This window comes from Somniosus microcephalus, unplaced genomic scaffold, assembly GCF_052327205.1.
Source record: "Somniosus microcephalus isolate GS21.2 unplaced genomic scaffold, FLI_Smic_1.0 scaffold334, whole genome shotgun sequence".
Lineage (NCBI taxonomy): Eukaryota > Metazoa > Chordata > Chondrichthyes > Squaliformes > Somniosidae > Somniosus > Somniosus microcephalus.
In genome coordinates this window covers 295,403-302,500 of record NW_028225521.1, presented here as the reverse complement: position 1 = coordinate 302,500, position 7,098 = coordinate 295,403, and positions in this window count along the sequence as shown.

Below are 7,098 nucleotides of genomic sequence, written 5' to 3'. Positions count from 1 at the left end.
CAGACTCGGCCTCGCCTTTTTCATTTATGGTTAATGATGTGCCCAGGCTGGGACTTAGTCTCTCCAGCAGCCAAAACTTTTCACTGGTTAATGAGGTGCCCAGCCCGGCACTTAGTCTCTCTCCCCAGCAAGCTTACTTGGTCGGCCGACATTTGGATCCATTTTCGGGGCTCAATCGGGTCGAATACGGTCCCTTACGCAAGGGGAGCCGAAGCCCCGGCCTCTGCCAGGCGTCAGGCTGCCGTTTTTTAAGCCCGACCAAAAACCCGAAAATTGGTTAAAAATGGAAATAAATTTCCACCCAAAAAGGGTTAAAAGTCGGTTGGACGGCAGCCCTGGTCGGTCTCTGCAGACCTGGAGGCCCTAGACAGTAATCTGGAAAACAGACAAAGTCTCGAGAAACCACCTCCTACCATTCTCCAGGTACCCCGCCAATCCCCCCTGCCAGAAATGACAAGTGTCAAATCAGCGGGACGGATTTGACTTTTGTGACCGACCGCTGGAACTTTTTTCGGCTACAGGCAGTCAAATTTTTCTCCTTCCGGACTTCCAGTACAACTTTGAACGGCCATATCTCCGCACTCCCGCGTCGGAGCCAAGCCGTTTTTACACCGTTAGACGCGGCTTCCCGTGCCCGTTCGAATGCCGCCCTGCTCGGCGGAAAAGGAGAATTTTTTTATTTTTCGGCCGATTTCGGGAAAAAAAATTCCCGCTCTGAACTCGGATTTTTCGGCTTTAATCGTTTCGTATACGGTCCCTTACGCAAGGGAGCCGAAGCCCCGGCCTCTGCCGGGCGTCAGGCTGCCGTTTTTAAGCCCGACCAAAAACCCGAAAATTGGTTAAAAATGGAAATAAATTTCCACCCAAAAAGGGTTAAAAGTCGGTTGGACGGCAGCCCGGGTCGGTCTCTGCAGACCTGGAGGCCCTAGACAGTAATCTGGAAAACAGATAAAGTCTCGAAAAACCACCTCCTACCATTCTCCAGGTACCCCGCCAATCCCCCCTGCCAGAAATGACAAGTGTCAAATCAGCGGGACGGATTTGACTTTTGTGACCGACCGCTGGAACTTTTTTCGGCTACAGGCAGTCAAATTTTTCTCCTTCCGGACTTCCAGTACAACTTTGAACGGCCATATCTCCGCACTCCCGCGTCGGAGCCAAGCCGTTTTTACACCGTTAGACGCGGCTTCCCGTGCCCGTTCGAATGCCACCCTGCTCGGCGGAAAAGGAGACATTTTTTTTTTTCCGGCCGTTTTCGGGAAAAAATTTTCCCGCTCTGAACTCCGATTTTACGCCTTTAATCGATTCGGAGACGGTCGCTTACGCAAGGGAGGCGAAGCCCGGGCCTCTGCCGGGCGTCAGCCTGCCGTATGTAAGCCCGTCCGAAGCATGAGTTCCCACTTTTGGTTATCCAGTTGTCAATTTTAAAATTTCAGTTAATCAGTTGCCTGCTTGGTTAATCATTTGTCGCTCTGACATTTGGTTAACCAGTTGTCGATGTTCGAAATTCAGTTAATGAGTTGCCTCTTTGAAATTTCAGTTAATGAGTTGGCCCTTTGGTTACTCATTTGTCCCTGTGTCTTTTGGTTAACCAGTTGTCGATGTTCGAAATTCAGTTAATGAGTTGCCTCCTTGGTTACTCATTTGTCGCTCTGGCTTTTGGTTAACCAGTTGTCGATGTTCAAAATTACAGTTAATGAGTTGCCTCTTTGAAATTTCAGTTAATGAGTTGGCCCTTTGGTTACTCATTTGTCCCTGTGTCTTTTGGTTAACCAGTTGTCGATGTTCGAAATTCAGTTAATGAGTTGCCTCCTTGGTTAATCATTTGTCGCTCTGACTCTTGGTTAACCAGTTGTCGATGTTCAAAATTTCAGTTAATGAGCTGCTCTTATGTTCTATGATTTCCTACCTTGACAACTCATTAACCAGTGTTTCAAACAATGCACCAGGCCATTTGACGACCCCAACTCGGTTCCACAAGCGGGAAAGCAGCACCCCAAGGCCCGGTAAGGGGGCCGAATACATTCCCATCGTGAATTCCGTCCCAAATGTGAAAGACAAGTTTTCAGTTAATCAGTTGCCTGCTTGGTTACTCATTTGTCGCTCTGACATTTGGTTAACCAGTTGTCGATGTTCAAATTTCAGTTAATGAGTAGCCTCTTTGAAATTTCAGTTAATGAGTTGGCCCTTTGGTTACTCATTTGTCCCTGTGTCTTTTGGTTACCCAGTTGTCGATGTTCGAAATTCAGTTAATGAGTTGCCTCCTTGGTTAATCATTTGTCGCCCTGACTCTTGGTTAACCAGTTGTCGATGTTCGAAATTCAGTTATTGAGTTGCCTCCTTGGTTAATCATTTGTCGCTCTGACATTTGGTTAACCAGTTGTCGATGTTCGAAATTCAGTTAATGAGTTGCCTCCTTGGTTAATCATTTGTCGCTCTGGCTTTTGGTTAACCAGTTGTCGATGTTCAAAATTACAGTTAATGAGTTGCCTCTTTGAAATTTCAGTTAATGAGTTGGCCCTTTGGTTACTCATTTGTCCCTGTGTCTTTTGGTTAACCAGTTGTCGATGTTCAAAATTTCAGTTAATGAGCTGCTCTTATGTTCTATGATTTCCTACCTTGACAACTCATTAACCAGTGTTTCAAACAATGCACCAGGCCATTTGACGACCCCAACTCGGTTCCACAAGCGGGAAAGCAGCACCCCAAGGCCCGGTAAGGGGGCCGAATACATTCCCATCGTGAATTCCGTCCCAAATGTGAATGACAAGTTTTCAGTTAATCAGTTGCCTGCTTGGTTACTCATTTGTCGCTCTGACATTTGGTTAACCAGTTGTCGATGTTCAAATTTCAGTTAATGAGTAGCCTCTTTGAAATTTCAGTTAATGAGTTGGCCCTTTGGTTACTCATTTGTCCCTGTGTCTTTTGGTTACCCAGTTGTCGATGTTCGAAATTCAGTTAATGAGTTGCCTCCTTGGTTAATCATTTGTCGCTCTGACTCTTGGTTAACCAGTTGTCGATGTTCGAAATTCAGTTAATGAGTTGCCTCCTTGGTTAATCATTTGTCGCTCTGGCTTTTGGTTAACCAGTTGTCGATGTTCAAAATTTCAGTTAATGAGTTGCCTCTTTGAAATTTCAGTTAATGAGTTGGCCCTTTGGTTACTCATTTGTCCCTGTGTCTTTTGGTTATCCAGTTGTCGATGTTCGAAATTCAGTTAATGAGTTGCCTCCTTGGTTGATCATTTGTCGCTCTGGCTTTTGGTTAACCAGTTGTCGATGTTCAAAATTTCAGTTAATGAGCTGCTCTTATGTTCTATGATTTCCTACCTTGACAACTCATTAACCAGTGTTTCAAACAATGCACCAGGCCATTTGACGACCCCAACTCGGTTCCACAAGCGGGAAAGCAGCACCCCAAGGCCCGGTAAGGGGGCCGAATACATTCCCATCGTGAATTCCGTCCCAAATGTGAATGACAAGTTTTCAGTTAATCAGTTGCCTGCTTGGTTACTCATTTGTCGCTCTGACATTTGGTTAACCAGTTGTCGATGTTCAAAATTTCAGTTAATGAGTTGCCTCTTTGAAATTTCAGTTACTGAGTTGGCCCTTTGGTTACTCATTTGTCCCTGTGTCTTTTGGTTACCCAGTTGTCGATGTTCGAAATTCAGTTAATGAGTTGCCTCCTTGGTTAATCATTTGTCGCTCTGGCTTTTGGTTAACCAGTTGTCGATGTTCAAAATTTCAGTTAATGAGTTGCCTCTTTGAAATTTCAGTTAATGAGTTGGCCCTTTGGTTACTCATTTGTCCCTGTGTCTTTTGGTTAACCAGTTGTCGATGTTCGAAATTCAGTTAATGAGTTGCCTCCTTGGTTAATCATTTGTCGCTCTGGCTTTTGGTTATCCAGTTGTCGATGTTCAAAATTTCAGTTAATGAGTTGCCTCTTTGAAATTTCAGTTAATGAGTTGGCCCTTTGGTTACTCATTTGTCCCTGTGTCTTTTGGTTAACCAGTTGTCGATGTTCAAAATTTCAGTTAATGAGCTGCTCTTATGTTCTATGATTTCCGACCTTGACAACTCATTAACCAGTGTTTCAAACAATGCACCAGGCCATTTGACGACCCCAACTCGGTTCCACAAGCGGGAAAGCAGCACCCCAAGGCCCGGTAAGGGGGCCGAATACATTCCCATCGTGAATTCCGTCCCAAATGTGAATGACAAGTTTTCAGTTAATCAGTTGCCTGCTTGGTTACTCATTTGTCGCTCTGACATTTGGTTAACCAGTTGTCGATGTTCAAATTTCAGTTAATGAGTAGCCTCTTTGAAATTTCAGTTAATGAGTTGGCCCTTTGGTTACTCATTTGTCCCTGTGTCTTTTGGTTACCCAGTTGTCGATGTTCGAAATTCAGTTAATGAGTTGCCTCCTTGGTTAATCATTTGTCGCCCTGACTCTTGGTTAACCAGTTGTCGATGTTCGAAATTCAGTTACTGAGTTGCCTCCTTGGTTAATCATTTGTCGCTCTGACATTTGGTTATCCAGTTGTCGATGTTCGAAATTCAGTTAATGAGTTGCCTCCTTGGTTAATCATTTGTCGCTCTGGCTTTTGGTTAACCAGTTGTCGATGTTCAAAATTTCAGTTAATGAGTTGCCTCTTTGAAATTTCAGTTAATGAGTTGGCCCTTTGGTTACTCATTTGTCCCTGTGTCTTTTGGTTAACCAGTTGTCGATGTTCGAAATTCAGTTAATGAGTTGCCTCCTTGGTTAATCATTTGTCGCTCTGACTCTTGGTTAACCAGTTGTCGATGTTCGAAATTCAGTTACTGAGTTGCCTCCTTGGTTAATCATTTGTCGCTCTGACTCTTGGTTAACCAGTTGTCGATGTTCGAAATTCAGTTAATGAGTTGCCTCCTTGGTTAATCATTTGTCGCTCTGACATTTGGTTAGCCAGTTGTCGATGTTCGAAATTCAGTTAATGAGTTGCCTCCTTGGTTAATCATTTGTCGCTCTGGCTTTTGGTTAACCAGTTGTCGATGTTCAAAATTTCAGTTAATGAGTTGCCTCTTTGAAATTTCAGTTAATGAGTTGGCCCTTTGGTTACTCATTTGTCCCTGTGTCTTTTGGTTAACCAGTTGTCGATGTTCGAAATTCAGTTAATGAGTTGCCTCCTTGGTTAATCATTTGTCGCTCTGGCTTTTGGTTAACCAGTTGTCGGTGTTCAAAATTTCAGTTAATGAGCTGCTCTTATGTTCTATGATTTCCTACCTTGACAACTCATTAACCAGTGTTTCAAACAATGCACCAGGCCATTTGACGACCCCAACTCGGTTCCACAAGCGGGAAAGCAGCACCCCAAGGCCCGGTAAGGGGGCCGAATACATTCCCATCGTGAATTCCGTCCCAAATGTGAATGACAAGTTTTCAGTTAATCAGTTGCCTGCTTGGTTACTCATTTGTCGCTCTGACATTTGGTTTACCAGTTGTCGATGTTCAAAATTTCAGTTATTGAGTTGCCTCTTTGAAATTTCAGTTAATGAGTTGGCCCTTTGGTTACTCATTTGTCCCTGTGTCTTTTGGTTACCCAGTTGTCGATGTTCGAAATTCAGTTAATGAGTTGCCTCCTTGGTTAATCATTTGTCGCCCTGACTCTTGGTTAACCAGTTGTCGATGTTCGAAATTCAGTTACTGAGTTGCCTCCTTGGTTAATCATTTGTCGCTCTGACATTTGGTTATCCAGTTGTCGATGTTCGAAATTCAGTTAATGAGTTGCCTCCTTGGTTAATCATTTGTCGCTCTGGCTTTTGGTTATCCAGTTGTCGATGTTCAAAATTTCAGTTAATGAGTTGCCTCTTTGAAATTTCAGTTAATGAGTTGGCCCTTTGGTTACTCATTTGTCCCTGTGTCTTTTGGTTAACCAGTTGTCGATGTTCGAAATTCAGTTAATGAGTTGCCTCCTTGGTTAATCATTTGTCGCTCTGACATTTGGTTAACCAGTTGTCGATGTTCGAAATTCAGTTAATGAGTTGCCTCCTTGGTTAATCATTTGTCGCTCTGGCTTTTGGTTATCCAGTTGTCGATGTTCAAAATTTCAGTTAATGAGTTGCCTCTTTGAAATTTCAGTTAATGAGTTGGCCCTTTGGTTACTCATTTGTCCCTGTGTCTTTTGGTTACCCAGTTGTCGATGTTCGAAATTCAGTTAATGAGTTGCCTCCTTGGTTAATCATTTGTCGCTCTGGCTTTTGGTTAACCAGTTGTCGATGTTCAAAATTCAGTTAATGAGTTGCCTCCTTGGTTATTCATTTGTCGCTCTGACATTTGGTTATCCAGTTGTCGATGTTCGAAATTCAGTTAATGAGTTGCCTCCTTGGTTAATCATTTGTCGCTCTGGCTTTTGGTTAACCAGTTGTCGATGTTCAAAATTTCAGTTAATGAGTTGCCTCTTTGAAATTTCAGTTAATGAGTTGGCCCTTTGGTTACTCATTTGTCCCTGTGTCTTTTGGTTAACCAGTTGTCGATGTTCGAAATTCAGTTAATGAGTTGCCTCCTTGGTTAATCATTTGTCGCTCTGACATTTGGTTACCCAGTTGTCGATGTTCGAAATTCAGTTAATGAGTTGCCTCCTTGGTTAATCATTTGTCGCTCTGGCTTTTGGTTATCCAGTTGTCGATGTTCAAAATTTCAGTTAATGAGTTGCCTCTTTGAAATTTCAGTTAATGAGTTGGCCCTTTGGTTACTCATTTGTCCCTGTGTCTTTTGGTTAACCAGTTGTCGATGTTCGAAATTCAGTTACTGAGTTGCCTCCTTGGTTAATCATTTGTCGCTCTGGCTTTTGGTTAACCAGTTGTCGATGTTCAAAATTCAGTTAATGAGTTGCCTCCTTGGTTAATCATTTGTCGCTCTGGCTTTTGGTTAACCAGTTGTCGATGTTCAAAATTTCAGTTAATGAGCTGCTCTTATGTTCTATGATTTCCGACCTTGACAACTCATTAACCAGTGTTTCAAACAATGCACCAGGCCATTTGACGACCCCAACTCGGTTCCACAAGCGGGAAAGCAGCACCCCCAAGCCCCGGTAAGGCGGCCGAATACATTCCCATCCTGAA